Source organism: Peromyscus californicus, unplaced genomic scaffold, assembly GCF_007827085.1.
Source record: "Peromyscus californicus insignis strain IS unplaced genomic scaffold, ASM782708v3 Scaffold_4__1_contigs__length_199733344, whole genome shotgun sequence".
NCBI lineage: Eukaryota > Metazoa > Chordata > Mammalia > Rodentia > Cricetidae > Peromyscus > Peromyscus californicus.
Genome location: NW_026294562.1, coordinates 67,309,556 through 67,326,037, shown reverse-complemented (window position 1 = coordinate 67,326,037; position 16,482 = coordinate 67,309,556). Strand labels below are relative to the sequence as shown.

Genomic DNA, 16,482 nt, shown 5'->3' with positions numbered 1-16,482 from the left:
CCATAAGCCTGAAGATCACATTCTGCCCAAGGATTTGCTGAGCAAACAGCTTCTGAGTGTCAGGAATCCTTTCCTACCCATTATCTTCTCTGCTCAGTTCCAAGAGGTGCTTCCCTCTGGTACCTTAGGGATGAGGAGAGAGACAATCTAGAGGGTTTTTGGCATAGTCTAGAGGTTTTCAAGGTGGACTATTAGCAAAGGCCACTGAGTCAAAGCTTTCCAAGTTGAACCAGTACTCAATCTTGGTAACTCAGTCTCATATCGAAGAGTTGTACTATAAAGATATTTGAGCAGTCCAGAAATCATAAGAGGCAGGAAATTAAAAGTATGGAAAGTAGAAAAGACTGATAAGAGGGGAAAAATAAAAGCCCAACAAGAGCTGCACATAACTCACCTATTTCCCAGGTGATGGACTTGCTCAGTATTAGGGAAATTTGTGTGCAACCACCTCACATCAGAAGCTTTAAAAAGCCACTAATTTTGGCATTATTTTTCTGTTTCAAAACCCAAGTGAGGATTATAAACAGTTTAAAGAGCTTTAAAATGCTAGCACCATTCATCAGAGACCTCAGCGAATACTCAGAAGAATAAAAAAAACGGACAAGGTTCTGTTTCATTCTGGAAAGCCCCTGAACCTTCTACTTCTTCACGCCTTGATGTTTGGAGCAGTGAAAGGCAGCTGTCTCCCCGGGCTTCCATCAGGGCTTCACTGGATGTGAAGCAGGTTGGGTGAAGAATCGAGGCGGACTTGAGTTCTCTCTGTGTTTCTGATGGTGAGAAGCCGGCTTCTAGATTATCTCACAAACACATAGAAAACATAAAAAGGAGCAAAATTATGCAGAAGCACATAAATTATGTAGATGATGGAAACCCTATGCAAAGCATGATATGTGCACATAATGGCATATTTCCCTAGGGCCTAATTGCATCCTTTGGGTAACTTCTGAAGCAGCTGAATATTCAGAAGAAAGCAAATTTATTATAATTTGAAAAATACCACAATAAATAAGGCTGCAAGAATAATTCCTATTGTATTGGAAGCTGGAAACTCACAATCTGGCCATTTCCCCCTTAGTTTGACCAAAGCCCAGAGCTGCCAGAGGCAATCAGACCCAAGCTACACAATTCATGGTTGTGTTTTATGTTCAGCAAGGACTTCTTCCAGATACCCAAGTTGTACAAAACCCATTCAGTCATCCAACAGATACTTCTTTACTATTGCAACATTCATTCACTTTGTTTCCATCCCCTAAATATTTCATACAGTCCATAGGTAGACCATCCCTGAGCTCTCTCCCTGGAACCTGTGACTTGATATGAGAGACAGATGAGGAAATCAGTGAAGATTCCCCTCACCAAAGTGAGAATAAACAGAACTTCTCCTTTAAAGAAGCCAGCTATCATTTGCCACTAGAGTTTGGCTGGGTTGAGGAAGGCAAAAAAATGGTATTAACAGTGGTGTGCTGTTGGAAGCTGGGGAGCTAGAGTTATATTCATTGGAAGAGGGGTGACCAATGGGGTTCACCTGAGGACCATGTTTGACATGTTCTGGTTGGTCTTGAGTTGGAAGCAGGCATGAAAATGAAAGAAAATGACCATTATTGATCAATTTCTGACCATTTTGAGCAAATTTCTTCAGAGAGTTTGGGTCAGAGGTGTTTCTGTGAATGGTATGGACATTGTTTGCACATCTGTTCAGCTTTCTATGGCTAATTATGTGAAAATTAACACAAGAAAATTCCAAGGTCTCTGAGGGCACCAGGGAGATGACTCCATGAAAAGATGGAGCCAAGATGGGAGAAAAGTTTAGCTGTGAGTGAGTGGTTTCTATTGGTCATCTGCAACTGCTGTAAAAACAAAAAACAAAAACAAAAGTACCAGGTGTGAGTGTCTCAAATGACAGAAATTCATGGTCTTGCAGTTCTCGGGGTTAGAAGTTCAAGATCAAAGTTGGTTGCTTCCAAGGAAAGAGTCTGTTTTGAGCCTGGGTCTTAGCTTTGGATGCCAGGAGATCCTTGGCCGGGACACAGCATCACTCCCTGTCATCACATAACCCTCCCTCTACGCATGTCTTTTTCTTCAAATTTCCACCTTTCACAGGGACACTAGTTCCAGTGGATCTTTGCCTATCCTGGTGGCCTTCACTTAGTTAGCTGCAAAGATGGAAATAAGGTCACATTCATTTGAATCTAGGACTTCAGCATAGCCTACAGGACAGTTAAACTCATAACATACCTAAAGGAAGTTCTGTCTTGTTTAGAGCCTGGAGTTCATGGGACCAAGAGGCCAATAAGGCCAGAGTACCAGGTGGAATCTTTGCTATCACCTCTCTCATTGAAAAGTGTTACCTATGCTTCCATGACTTTGCTTATCTGCAGACAAGCTAAGAAGTCTTCATGGAGTTATAGAAGGAAACAAGAAAACTAAGTGATGTAAACAGGGACCATGTTTCTTATTTTTTAAAGTCAGTTTTTGTGTTTAAAGTACAGTTGATCTATAAAAGGTATCAAGTTTTAGTTAGTGTACTGTCGATGAGCCCCAAAATTATTCACTAAGAATAGCTAGATGGGGTGATCATCTCCCCTATATTCAGAGACATCTGCCAACCATGGTGGGAAATTGGTCACAGGTGGCAATCACGGAGGAGAGTCAAAGAAGGGCACCACAGATGCATTAGCTTGGGATATGTTTAGGGGTTCACAGCCAACGTGTGGATGCCTTCAGTTTGGTTACTATTTCAGCAGGAGGCTGTCTTTGTACCAGAGTAACACACGTTAGATTTAGGACCATCCCTTGAGTTCCATACTAGGACCGGGAAACACCTGGCAACTTGCCAGTTAAATTTCAGAGGCGATTCTAAAAGCAATAAAGGCCAAGAAAACATTACCCAACTTCTTCTAGAATTCATTGTCACCCTCTACCTTACTACACCACCCACTGGGAAAGGGGAGGTGAGGATACCCAGATAGTGGGAGTAAAGGTCAGGAAACTGTGAGCAGCTACCTCTTCACAGCCACAGATGTCATACATACACACAGTGACACATACTTGTGTATGTATGTAAATAGCAACTCATGAACACAGCCACTGCTTTTGTGGATTTCAACTTTAATCAGGAGCTTAAGTGAAACCATAAGAATTTTTAGGTAAATCATAATTTCCCTGCCTTTGTCTCTATAGTCAACACTTTCTGGGCATTGTAAGTGGAGCTATCCTGTGCTGCCGAATGGTGCTGACTGTTAGCTAAGGCTGGGGAACGTTTCTGATATTTCCCAGTGAATGATAGAATTGACCCCTTGTGCCCATGGTCTCACAAATGGCAAATGGTTTTATATTTACAAGACCATCTGCAGATAATAGAATGTATCTTGGCTATGGTGACAAACCCTTACCTTGGACCATGTGTCTGTGAGCTAATTCCCTGAGTCACCGGCTACCTCTCCTGTTCTCTTGGGAACAAGGTTGGGCATGCAAACTGCAGTGGCCCATGGGATACAGGAAGCTCAACTCCTAACCCCACGGTGCTCTGAGAAGACCTGGGTGTACAGCTCAGCCCAGGGTTATTGATGACACACAAAACAGTCTATAGCCCTCTCTTCCCCGCTCCTGGAGCTCAGATGTCCCTAAAGTACGAAGCTTGAGTCCGTCTTACTTCCTAGCTGTGATGGAAACAGGGATTAGTGAGATGCTAGCAGAGAAACCTCATCTATGAAGTTATGAATGAATAATTCTAATTTCTCACAGAGTTCTGAGAAATCAGTTTGTTTTACATAGAAATGCAATATGTTCTTGAGCTCTCTATATGCGATTAGAATTTTTCCCTCTACTTGGTACCTGTTTCATTACAGAGTGGAATTTTGAGCTTATAGTTTTGGACCCACATCACCTCATGCATTTCAATGCCTGTGCCCCCAAATCCCTCCTTCTATAGGGCACATCATACCCATCTTTTTTTTCTTTTCTTTTTGCATTACATTGGGGTGTGGGGAAGTGGGCGGAGAGGTCTTCTTTAAGATTCCCACTCTCATCAAAGCAGACGCCCAACCATCTCATGAATGTATTTGGAGGAATGTGCCAATTTTTAAGACGAATGATGATTGCTTAGCTCTGCTAAGAAAAATGGAATTGCCATGCGGGCCTCGGCAGCCCTGTGTAGATGAAGCAGAGATCGTGGCAACGCATCCTGGTGAAAATATCCATCTGAGAAGGGCAATCAAGGTCGTGGAGTCCAAAAGGAGCAGGGACTTAGGAAATTTCCTCAAAGGGAAATCAGACTGCCCCGGGATTTGAGGAGACTGAACTGAGAGTGATAAGAACAAAGGGCAGGAGCTGGTGGTCATTACAGGGACTCTGGACCATCCAGTGCAGCAGGAGCTGGGCTTGTGGGTGAGAGACACTGATAGGGAAGACTGATGCAGAGACCTAGTAGAGCTGGGAGACAACCTCCACCAAGGGCCAGCTCCAGTGGGCTGAGCAACCCATTTCACAGTGGAGTCCATCTTAGAGAAAAGCAATTTTAACTTCAGTACACACACCTTTTCCTCTTCCACAGCCTGTGTGTGTCCGAGGCTTGGCAGAACAGCATTTTATTTCAGTTCTGGAGCTTGTAGGGGTAGGGATCTGTAGTCTGTGAGAGGTATACATGGGGATGGAGGTACAGAGGATTCAGAGAACTGCATGAGGTTGACCAGAAGGCCCACATGGAGGAGGATGCATTTTGCATAGAAAACCTTGTAATCTGCCTCACCATTGTTTGGAACAAGATTATCCAATTTGTGACCTCCCAGAGTCCATTCTTTCTCCCTGTTTCACCCCGTGGTCACTGCCTCATTCATTAGCACCTTGGCCAGAGGAAGAGGGAATTGGAGAAGGCAGTTGATTTATATTTCAGCAGTCTGCTTGGCTCATGGGGCAAAAGCACTGTGCTAATGAAACTGAGGTCAAAAGTAGGAGCCCCAGGTGGCCCAGTTAGTCTGGCTGCCTTGGCTGGTCTCAGACTAGAGCCCCAACCTGGCTCATTGGCTTGTATGTACATTCCGCTGGCTGAGAATAATGGGCTCTTGTCATAAATCTGTTTGTGGCATCAGAAAAAAAAATCACCAGTGCCGGTGTCTGCTGGTTTGTGGCACGTTCTTTTGGTCCCATGGGGCAGTGCCAAAGGCTGGTGTGGTGAAAGTTCTGTATGCAGTGGGTTGTAACTCATGCGACTCACATATTCTCAGTCACCATGGGTGATGTGGACTCTGCGGTCAGCACACTCTCATAAGGAGCTTCAATATTTAATACACCATGGGCAATGTGTCAACCAGGCTGGTCTGATTGGTGTCTCTCTCCAGCATTCCCTGATTTCAAAACAGCCTTGCCTGTTGCACTGGGATTGGATGACCTGACTGGGGAGGATGGAATCCATGTTTTAGATTTGTCTATCTTCTTATTTAAGGCAAATACATTTGTTAAGCTCTTGCTATGATTTTGGTCATGAGCAAAGGCCTCAGATTGAGAACTGGTACATTCTAAGAAAAAGGCAGCACACAGCTGTGCCTTGCCGAGCACAGTGTGTCTTTCTAATGACATTTGTGTGTGTTACATGTATGTGAACATGTGAGTATGCGTGCCTATACATGTGAATGCAGGGGCCAAAGTAAGACATCAAGTGTCTTCCTCTATTGCTCTCAACCCTATTGCTTAGAGACAAGATCTCTCATTCATCCAGAAGCTCACCCTTTTGGCTAAGCTGGCAAGCCAGCAAGATCCTAGGATCTGCCTATCTCTGCCACCCCACCCCACACCCCAGGGTTGGGGATACATGGGCAAACATGCCTGACTTGCTTTCATACAAATGCTGGGATTTGAACTTCAAGTCTCATGCTTGGAGGGCAAGAATTTTGTCTCACTGAACCTCTCCTCAACTCCATTAATGATAAATTTGTAGGATCATGTATTCAACTGTTCTGCAGAGGCCCTGTTATTCCCCAGTCAGCAAGGTCTCCATGGTCCTCCCAGAATTCTGGGAAGTGACTGTGGATCACACAGTGAATTTTTTTAAAAAAGTCTGTCTGTCTATCTATCTGCATATCTCTCTATTATTTATTTATCTATTATTTATTTACCTGCCCATCTATTTTCTGTCATCTGTCTATCATTTATCCACTATCTATCTAAATATAACAATCATTTTATATGTTTTATGCATAATTACACAAATATATATAATTATAGTATGCATTACGTATATGTAGGTGGTGTGAGTGTGGGTATATGTGTGTGTATGTATGTATATATACATGTTCAGCTATGTCTCTTCACCCACCACGGATTCTGGCTTATAGATGATGCCACAGCCATCCAAGGGTCTGATGAGGGACAGGAACCTGAGCCCTTCAAAACATTTTAGTTCAGAAACTCACAGACCCTGTCAAGTGAAGGAAGAGCTCTAGGTCTAGTTTTCTTCCAGCAGGAGAAAACCCGACCAACTCCCCGGCAGAGTTCTCATTTTTTCTTTCACAAAAATTTTAGTTTTCATTATTTCTTTCCCCAGGGAGGCAGCAAGAGCAGGCCAAGGGGGGTGCATAGGGGAAATAGCCTGGCTGAGATGAAACAAATCTCTCTGGCCGTGTGTCCATCTGCCCACCCATCTGTGAATAACCTGTAATTATTAATAATATGAGTGATGTCATGAGCATTTTGGCAAGAATGCCCAGCCCCAGAGACCACTCTGGAACCAGGCAGCTGAGGACAAAGCCCGAATGGTCTGTGTGTTTGTGCTGGAGCCCGGGGTGAGTCTGGCTGCCTGGAGCCCGAGCCTGCCAAGACCTCTCGGCAGTAGCACCGAGCATATTGGTCTTTCTCATCAACTTCTGACGAGACCAGCCTGGCAGCCTCTCAGAGGAACACCTCTTATATAAAAAACATCGAGGACACAATCCCCCAAAAATGTCATTCAAAGGACGCATGGTTCTGAGTGGGGCCACCTTCAACTTACTGAAAGCATAGTATTTGAAAGAACACAGAGAAAGGGTCTCACAAAGGGGCGGCAAAAGGAGAGAAAGATGTTAAGGAGATTGCCCTGGGGTCCAGGTTCCATTTTTCTGCAAAACACTAAAATATCTGGGTCATGGGAAGATGAAACCCTAAAGGGTCTCAGGAACAGCTACCTCTAAAAATGTTAGAATGCTAGAATATTCCAGAATGAATTCCATGAGACCCTACACTAGGGTCTAAGCTGAAGACTTGGCACCAGTATTACTCATGCTTCAGGCTGTGGATTGGGTTGTCTCCATACGGGACAGGAGTGGGGTTCAAGTGCCTGGGTAGGCACCAGTGGGTGGTGTTGGCTGTCTTCATTATCGGGCTATCCAGACACCTCCTTCCCTTCTTCCTTTCTCCTTTCTCTCCCCCTCCTCCTTCCAACCTGGACAGGGTTGGACTCCTCATTAAGTGCTGTGATCCTAGCCGCTTCGACACCATGGTTTTGCTTGGTTTCTTGTCTTTGCATGCTTCCAGAAGCACCATCCTTTGGGGGTCCTCACTGTAGCCCACTTTCTCCAGTGTATCAGGTGACCCTTCTGCATTCAGCAAAGACTGAGATGTCTTCGCAGTGGCTTCCTGGGCATCAACCCCTTATCCCTATTTGTCCAAGTCCTTCTGTGATCATTTCAGCACCCAGAACCTTCTGCCATAGAAACTCTGCTTGCTCCCCTTACCATCAGGGCCTTTTTCAGATAGCTTGGCCTATGGGAAAAATACAAGGCTTCCAAGCCATGTTGGATGATGGGAAATACTGTGACTGTCATGTGTTGCCAGGAAACAAAGAACACTCTCAGAAATTCCTCAGTAAGGGTAACATCACGGTCAGGACAACAGTCCAAGTGTAGAAAGTAGAACCTCAACTTCCTAATTCTAAAGGGAAAGAACGGCAGTTGTGGTGGATTTGGGGGTGGGCTCTAATACAGTTCCAGAGGCCAAGGGATTGACTGATGGGTGCTTATCTTCCGTCAGTTTTGGAGGCCGAGTTCCCATGTTGGCGGGCTGTGTTTTCTCCAGCCCTCTCTCTGGCTTGCTCAAGGTCATCTCGTGTTGTGTCCTTACACGTGTCTCTGTGTTTAAGCTTCTCCTTCTTATAAGGACGCCAGTCAGACTGGACCAAGAGGACTAGTTTTGATTGAACTACTCTTAACAGCCCTGTGTCCTAATATAGTTCCATTCTGAAGTTCCCAGGTTGGGGTAGTCAGGGCATTGGTGCAGTACAGTCTGTCCATAAACAACAATGACCTTCTTGTGTGAAGGCAGTGGAAAGCCCCCGTTAGCCTGGTACTTCCACAGCATACCATCACAATGTCTCTTTCCAGAGATCACAAGAAGGCTTTGCTCTTCTTACTTTACACAGATATAAAATGAACACGGCACTCTGGGAAACTGTCCGTTTTTAAAAAGAGAAAAGATATACCACACAAGTGGGAGATGAGGAGTTTGTTTATCTGTGCTGCTATAATGAAATACCAGAGGCTTAGAAATGTATAAAAGGTAGCGATTTATTGCTCAGAGTTCTGGAGTCTGCAGAAGGCCAGGTCAAGGTCACTGGTGTCTGGTGAGGAACTTCTACTGTGGGTTTTCTGATTCCAGGATGGAGCATTGCTCTCCTACCCTCACAGGATTGAAGGAGGAGGGCAGAAGTGTGGAAAATCCATGTAAGGGCAGAAATTCACTCCTGAGGGCTCCACCCTCAGACTTCTTCACATCCTCGGGGCCACTGTTTGTCAATGCCTCCACACAAGGGGTTGTGTTTCACCATTATTTGAGGACACATGTTCAAGGCACCAGACGGTCATTCATGGAGGGATAGTAAATGGAAGAATGGAGTGTCCGCGGCTCTTCACGGAGGATTAGTAAATGGAAAAATGGAGCATCCGCGGCTCTTCATGGAGGGATAGTAAATGGAAGAATGGAGTGTCCATGGCTCTTCACGGAGGGATAGTAAATGGAAGAATGGAGTGTCCACGGCTCTTCACGGAGGGATAGTAAATGGAAGAAGGGAGGGTCCGCGGCTCTTCACGGAGGGATAGTAAATGGAAAAATGGAGCGTCTGCGGCTCTCTGACTCACTGGTGATAGCTACTACAGCTATCAGTTTGCCTCAACTTCCTGCACTCTGTCCCCTCACATCCAGTGGGACAGCGTGGCTTTGACACACCTGGCTTGGTCTGGACTCCTCCTGTTTTCACCAGTCTCGGGGCATCAGCCCCCTGGTGACCCTTTGTTCTGGCCTCCACTGAGCAGTGAGAATGTTAAGGATGTAACACGACCTAAATCAAGTCCCTGCTCAGAACTTCCTTAAGGCTCCCTTTGCCTTCCCACCCTCCTCTCCTGACCCTCCTACCTAACCTCACGGGTTCCATCAACTCTCTCGCCCTACCCCAGCCTGCTCAGATCCCCACATGCCTCAGGGCCTTTGCACTGGCTAGCCTTCTGTTTCCTTCCCTCTCCCCTCCCCAAGATATCCCCATGGCTCGTTTCCTGTCTTCATTGAGGTATCAGTCTGAATACCAGCCCAGCCCATTAGCTGCCCCAGCCGCCACAGGGAACAGTTCTCACCCGAGATTCTCCTTCCCTGTGACCCCACTACATCATTCTCACGGCTCTTATTGCCATCTGCCATGCCGCTACTGTCTTCTTCCCTTCCCCTAGATCAAGCCTCAGACCATGGACTCTGGTTCTCATGTTCTTTGTCACCGTCCCCGGGGTTAGAGAAACACTTGAGGGGGGTGAACTGAGCACACACTTTTTCAACAAAAGATGCCAGAGGCAGAGAGGGACACACAAGAACTCAGAACATGGGACTCAAGTCATACAAAAATAGTGAACTGCCACCGTCCTCCATAAAAAGGGGTAGAAGGGTCCTGGGGAAGAGATGCTCTGAAGTACCGCAGATGCAGAGTTTATGTGCCCATGCCTGGAGATTTCACTGGTTTGAGGGAGGGATGGAATGTGTACTCACCCAACAGTGCCCAGACAGAATGTGATTAATGTGTGAAACTCAGCAGAAATGGAGCCTTTCAACTAGAGAGTTGTCACAGTTACATTGGTGACCACAAGCATTTAAGCTCACCTACTGGGAAAAACAAAAACAAAACAAAATAAAACAAAAAACAAAACCACCACCCCCCCCACCCCTCAAAATCAAAACATGTCCCTCAGTGGATTGAAGAAAAAAATCAGATCTTACAAGATGCTGCTTGGTAGACATCCAGCTACAGATAAAAGAGGATTAAGGCTTGGGAAGGACAACAGATAAAGCAAACTTCATTTAAGGAATTAGATAGCATGTCCATTACTTTTGATAAAACCAGAAAACCAAATGGATGCATGCATGACATTAATTAAACTCCTTAAGTAGGGTCACATAACCCGGCACCAAGGCAGTTAAAGTACTGTGAGAACGTAGCGGTGGGGAATAGTGGCTATGGCCAGGGAGATGGCTGCAGGGAGAGATCGGCCGCCCTTCACTGCTATCAAGAATCGCAGCTCAGATGAGGGCACAGGGAAGCCTGCTAAGGGTAAACAGACATATGGACAGCTCTTTTGCCAAAGCAGGACTTTCCTGTCTCCATGAAGCATTCTCTGGAACTGGAGAAGATATAAATAAAAATCATAAAACCTTCCAATTAAAAGATTACCCTTTGATCCAGACATACAAGCTGGCAGACACCGAACAAAGCCCCCAAAGAAAAGCTAAATTAACTTCAAAGAGCAGAGGCTTTGGGCTGGGGTGGAGGCGGGGGTGGAGCTCCATTCTCCAAGCAGACAGAAAAATTAGGAAGTTGGGAAGTGAGAAACATGTCCAAGAACTGCTCCTTTGCAAACGCACCCCAAAATAATAACATCTACAATCCCTGGGGAATCTCACATAAACACTAAATAAATAAATAAATAAATAAATAAATAAATAAATAAATAAATAAATAAATAAATAAATGAATGAATAAATAAATAAATAAATGGAAAGTAAACAGAAACCAAATTAGAAATGAAAGGTGGAGCCGATAAGGAACTACCTTTTAGGAGTTTCTCTGCTCTGTGGTGCCTTCCCAGGTTTGGAGATGCCAAGCTGCTTTAGTCATGGTACTGCTTGCTCTGGGCAGGGTGGTCCCCAGGTATGAGAGGATGTCATGGGGTGAGGTGCTTCCAGTGGGAGGGGTCACTAGCTTTCAAATGAGAAGAAAGTGTGGGGTGACTCAGTCTTTGACTGTTATATTGGGGTGGATTTGCATTTTTTTTCAGTGCTGAAAATGTGATTTTCAAGTTTACCTACAAGTGGCTTCTCATTTCCCAGCACAGGACAATTTTTGTGTCTTCCTTTGGGAGATGCTATTGTCATCTTAGCATCCCACAAAACCTTTGGGTGTCATCCTTCTGTGCTCAAGGTGGCTTGGCAAGGCATGGGACAGCATCTGTTACTGAAAGTGGGAAAACAAAAATAAAATAAAATAAAAAGGGTTGTATCAAGTAGGAAGATTTCACTAGCAGTGCCACAGCAACCATATTTTTTAAGTGACAGAGTCCGTTAAAGGGTTTATGTACAGCACTGGCTAGGTAAGCTGTCAAAACTGGGGGATGCTTCCTGCATCCCCCCCAACATGTATACCAGTCCCAGAGCGGTGAGACACTTCACAGAACGCGAGAAATCCTCCCATGTGGGATGCATGGAGCCTCTCTAAACTACTGGCATAGACATGGGTGGATGAACCCTAGGGTAACAACACTCTTAAGTGGGGCATTGTGGGGACAGCTCTGAGCAGCTGATAGGTTCCCTGTAGAGATGGCAGGTTCAGAATCATACAGGTTACCTGGGGAGAGAGACCTGTATGAAGACACTGGCGGCGGCCTCAATAGGGCATCCAGTAGGTCTCTAGTGGTACAGGAGTCCTTCAGATGCCTGGGGAGCCACACTATTCACCCTTTTGGCTTCAGTAATCTAAGGAAATCCAGGGTAGAGTCAGGATTAGGGAACCCCATCACAGTCCCACTGAGTACAGGTCTGTGATTGGCTTTGCCTTGACCAGCTTATGTAGGCAAAGGGGACCCTGTGTGCTTGCAGTGAGAGTACATGTGTTTTGTGCACACATATGAGATTGTACACATGCATCAAATATGTCAAGCAACTGGACCACTAGCACGGGGAGATGCGGGCTCCCAGCCTTCCTCTCAGGTTGCGTGGGTCTGGCTTCAGTGCCAGCCTCTAAGCCCATAGGCCGAGCTCCAGTCCCTGCAAGGGAAGGTGGCTCCTGGCCACCCAGGGCTCCTGTTGCTAGGAAACAGCTCTCTTTGATTGTGTATGTGGAGCATGCCTGTGTTTGTCTTTGGCTCTCAGAAGGACAAAATTCACCATGTGGCGACGGAGAAATAATATTGAAAAGTACGTTAAAAATAAAAGAGGTGCCAAATGGCACTCTGGATTGCAGATGCTTCCCTTGCTGAGGACGGAGCCCGCCACTTGCAAAAGCAAGACCATTCCAGGGCTGACTGAGCATTGCCCAGGCGTGGGTTCAGGCTGCATTCCTGGGTGTCCTTCTGCTGCTCTGCAGGTGCACTGTCCTCCCTTCCCGTTCCTTGTGTGCCTGGAGAATGTGGCCAAGTGTGTGAGCTTGCAGTGTGAGGTCAGGGAGTGTTGTCCTGCTCCCTGTTCCTGCTTTCTCCCTCCTTGCTTAACCCAGGGGTATAAGCCGAAGGGCAGACAACGGGGAAGTGTGAGTCTCCATTTGGTATTTGGGAAAGGGACATCATGTGGCTGCAGTCCACTCTACCCACTGAGTCAGGAGGTGCTGGAGAGTGGTAGTCACTTTTGAAGTGGGTCTAGTCTCTCCTGCCTACCTATGATCATGTGAGTCTGAAGCTGGGGAGATCAGTGGGAGTGACCTCGGAGGAAGGGGCAGGAAAAAAGCCAGGGTTTCTCGCTGTGCTGCAGGAAGAAGAGTGGGCCCTTGTGCCCCCTGCCTCATGCCCTGCTGCCTTCTCAGCTCCAAGCCTGACTGCTCAAACCTCAGGCCATCCACGTGTCAAGGCTTCCTCATCCCTGGTGCCCTCACCCCTGGCAGGCCGCAGCTCCAGTTGACTCTTGCCTTTAAACTCTCTGCCTTAGTCCGTTGTTACCACTTGACAGCTCTCTTGGCTGACCTCCTCCAGGGCTCCAAATTCATCAGGCCAACAGGTGCAAGCGTGGCCACATCCTGCTGGCCTCTTTGTCTGTGGCTGCTGCTTCCAGGGCCTTAGCAGGTGCTTGGCAGTTCCTCTGTGGTCTGGGAGGAAGCAAAGCCAGAGGGCCTGCAGATCTTTTAAAAGATTTATTTCTATTATTTTTTATTTATGTGTATGTGTGGGTCTCTGTTTATGTATGCCACATATGTGTGGGTACCCTAGGAGGGTAGAGGAGGACACTGTGTCCCCCAGAGCTGGAGTTACAGGCCGTTGTGAAACACCCAACGTGGGTACTATGAATCGAACCCTGGTCTTCTGCAAGAGCAGTGAAGTGCTCATCATTGCTGAGCCAACCATCCAGCTCTATTCAGAACCTTTTAATGAGATACAAATGTGGATGTCTTTATAAAAATAAAGTAAACCACCACAGGTTTCAAACATGAAACATTTAGAAAAGGATGTATATGTATATGTATGTGTATATGTATATGTATATATATATATATATATATATATATATATATATATATATGTATGTATGTATGTATATAACCCTGGGATTCAGAAAACACTGTTATTATTAGTTAACAGCCTGGTACATTTAAATGCCTTTCCCTCAAATTTTGTTTGCATGCTTGATGACTACATCTTCACATCATAAGAATAAAATTTTAGAACTAATTAGACCAAGTGCAGTAGTATTCCAGGCTTTTGAAATATTTTTTGGTAAAAAATTGAATTTATTATTGATGCTCCAAGAGACAGTTTTTGGCATGATTATTGGCAATACCATGCTGTTTTTTCTTTATGATTCTTGGGCTGCAGAAAATCCTGAGGTGAAGCTTCAGTGGGTACATGCCAAAGGGATGTGTGTAGATTCTGCCAGCAGACTCCTCTTGTCTAGCTCCTTCCCTGGGCCCACGCATGCCACCAGCCTCCTCTGGCAGGTGGAGGCAGGCTTGGTGAGGGCCGCCTACTACTGAACCCTGGGAAGCTTCCTTATGCATCACAATTACAGAAACACCTGTGCTAAATACCTCGGTGCAGGTTGGGCTGGTTCTATGAATTTGCAGGGTGCCCTGCAGCCTCTGAATTTCTCATTTCTCCACAGTCAACAGCTGCAGGTGTGCACAGTGGGGGCTGCTGAGGCCTGATGAGGAGGCCTGTGACGACAGAGCTGAATCTAGGATGACACATTTATCCTCCCTGGTGGCGTCTTCACCCCACATTATCCCCGTGTTTACGGAGAGGGCAGAGGAGATCTGTCAGTTCAGACCCACCTGGTGGTTCACAGCAACCTGGGGGGAGAACAGAAGGCAGAGGTAAGAGCTTCCAGAAGGTGGGACTTTCACAGGGGCCAGGCTACTGCTAGCTGTGGTAGGAAACGCAGACAGGCAGTGTGGGAGAAGATATGGGTGAGACTATACACTGTGGTTGTGACTATTATTAAATGTCCAGAATGTTCATCTGTTAAGCGGACTTTCCAGCTTCTTTTGGGCCATGATAAGCTATTCTCCAAGGTCCACAGCCCTTATCTGCTGCTTCAGTACTGGTCACTCCTGTTGAAGGTGATGCATTGTTAGTTTCCATGGCACTAGCCTTTGCAGAGCCTCTGTGGGGAAGTGAGCTGGTGTCAGGAGGGGAACACTGCCCTTCCTGTGGTGGGTTGGATGATATGGTCCTTATAGGCTCATAGATGTGAATACTTGGTTTCCTGTTGGTAGAATTGTTTGGGAAGGATTAGGAGGTGTGGTTTGTTGGAGGGGTTTTGTCTCTGGGGATGGTCTTTAAGCTTTCAAAAGCCCACACCATTCTCAGTCTCTCTCTCTCTCTCTCTCTCTCTCTCTCTCTCTCTCTCTCTCTCTCTCTCTCTCATGAGATGTGAGCTATCAGCTACTGCCCCACAGCCATGAGTGCCTGCCTGCTGCCATGCTCCCCACCATAATGGTCATGAACTCTAACCCTCTGAAACTGTAAGCAATCTTCCAATAAACCCTTTTTTTATAAGCCGCCTCAGTCATAGTTTCTCTTCATTGCAATAGAAAAGTAATTAAGACACCATTTATTTACATTACGGCAGTCTGGATGACAAGCATGCCCCTTTCTGGATGGCAGCCTTGATAACCAGCTCAAGGAAGGATAATACAGACACTGCACTTGAATTGTTCAGATTCTGTGCATAAAGTATTCCTGGGTTGTGGCAGAGTATTTTTTTTTAACTATGCAAAGATGTGTTGCATTTGTTTAACTATGCAAAGATGTGTTACATTTGTTTATGTTGCAGGATAATTATTTAACTATGTAAAGATGTGTTGCATTTGTTTAATTATGTAAAGATGTGTTGCTGTTTTACCTTGCCTGCCTAAGGCATCTGATTGGTCTAATAAAAAGCTGATGGCCAATAGTGAGAGAGGAGGTATAGATGGAACTTCTGGGTAGGGAGAATAAGTAGGAAGAGGAATTTAGACTTGGAAGAGAAGGAAAAGGAGATGCCAGAGGCCAGTCAGCCAGACACAATGGAAGCAGGAAAGTAGGACATACAGAATGAAAGATGGAAGGTAGGGCATGAGGGATGAGAACGTAAGGGAATGGGATAGTCAAGCTGGAACAGGGATGGAGTGGGAAAGCAATGAGAAAAACACCATGATGGAGGGAGACATCATGGGGATAGAGAGAAAACCAGGGCTAGGGAAGTTGCCAGGAATCCCCAAGGATGACCCCAGCTTAGACTACTAGAAATAGTGGAGAGGGTGCCTGAACTGAACTGGCTTGACTCAGTTATCAGATCGGTGAATACCCTAACTGTCATCACAGAGCTTTTCTCCAGTGATAGATGGAAGCAGATGCAGAGGTTCACAGCCAAACACCAGGCAGAGCTTCAGAAGTCCAGTCAAAGAGAGAGAGGAGGGATTCTATGAGCAAGTGCTTCAGGATCATGATGGGGAAACCTGCAGAGACAACCAAACCAAACTAGTGGGAACTCATGAAAGTTGGATCAATGGCTATGGAGCCTGCATGGGACTAGACTAGGCCCTCTGCATGGTGAGACAATTGTGTAGCTTGATTTGCTTTGGGAGGGGGGGGGGTGTGGCCTGGCGGTAGAATCAGAATCCATCCCTGGTGCATGAGCGGGCTTTTGGGAGCCCACTACCTAGGATGGGTCACCTCATGCAGCCTTGAGGCAGGGGGAAGGGCTTGGACTTACCATTACTGGATATGCTCCCCTCCCGTAGGCCTTGCCTTCTTGTGGGGGGGAATGGGGAGTCAGTTGGTGTTGAAGACTAGGGAGGCT

General features: G+C 46.0%; 1 long non-coding RNA gene across 1 annotated transcript in view; it reads left to right on the top strand.

Annotated features, from left to right (window-relative positions):
- LOC128095339 (uncharacterized) overlaps nt 1-15,167 on the top strand; it is a 46,232-nt gene extending 31,065 nt beyond the window's left edge. Inside the window, exons 2-3 of the long non-coding RNA XR_008213223.1 lie at nt 14,302-14,512; nt 15,070-15,167. This is a non-coding gene — a long non-coding RNA (uncharacterized LOC128095339). The remainder of the gene's footprint in view (nt 1-14,301; nt 14,513-15,069) is intronic.
- The last annotated feature ends 1,315 nt before the right edge of the window (nt 15,168-16,482 follow it).